Below are 645 nucleotides of genomic sequence, written 5' to 3'. Positions count from 1 at the left end.
TGCGCGCTTACAATCCGTGCCGATTTTAATAACTTAGAATTCCAGCGTCAAAGAGCACCGTTCACCATTTTCCGAAAGTAACTCCAAAAGTTAATACATTGATCACATATTGGAACAGGTTGTCACAGAGAGAAGCCCCAGTTCATTGCTCTATGTAATACAGAGTTGCAGGATGACCTGCTTTAATAGAACCATGATACATGTCAGCTGACCAAGAACAATGGTATTGTCTGTTTATGAATATCTTTTCATATTCTATGTTTGGAGTGAATAGTCAGCCAGATATGTCTGCCGATGAGCATTAACATACTAACAGAAATGAAACCATGGCTGTTTTGTTTCAGTTCGTAGTCTAACCAACCCTGATATTAGACTACGACCGGGATTACTTTTAAATGTTTGCTTTCATGTTGGAATCTGACCAGCTTTACTTCACATCAGCGTTTGCCAATTACAATCATCCAACCAAAACTAGGCGCAGATTGTTGACAAGATCTTATGGAACAATAGAAACAATAACAGCAATGCATAATTGTTCCAGTTTTGGATGCATTCCAAGCCGTTTCCTTTCTCACTTCCATAATAAATCTAGACAGACAATAATTAAGTTCGTCATCATTAAGATCCTTTTTAGATCATGCGGAA

The sequence above is a fragment of the Haliotis rubra genome, unplaced genomic scaffold (assembly GCF_003918875.1).
Source record: "Haliotis rubra isolate DU_JTF1 unplaced genomic scaffold, ASM391887v1 Scf357, whole genome shotgun sequence".
NCBI classification, from domain to species: domain Eukaryota; kingdom Metazoa; phylum Mollusca; class Gastropoda; order Lepetellida; family Haliotidae; genus Haliotis; species Haliotis rubra.
Note: the sequence above shows the minus strand (reverse complement) of the source record.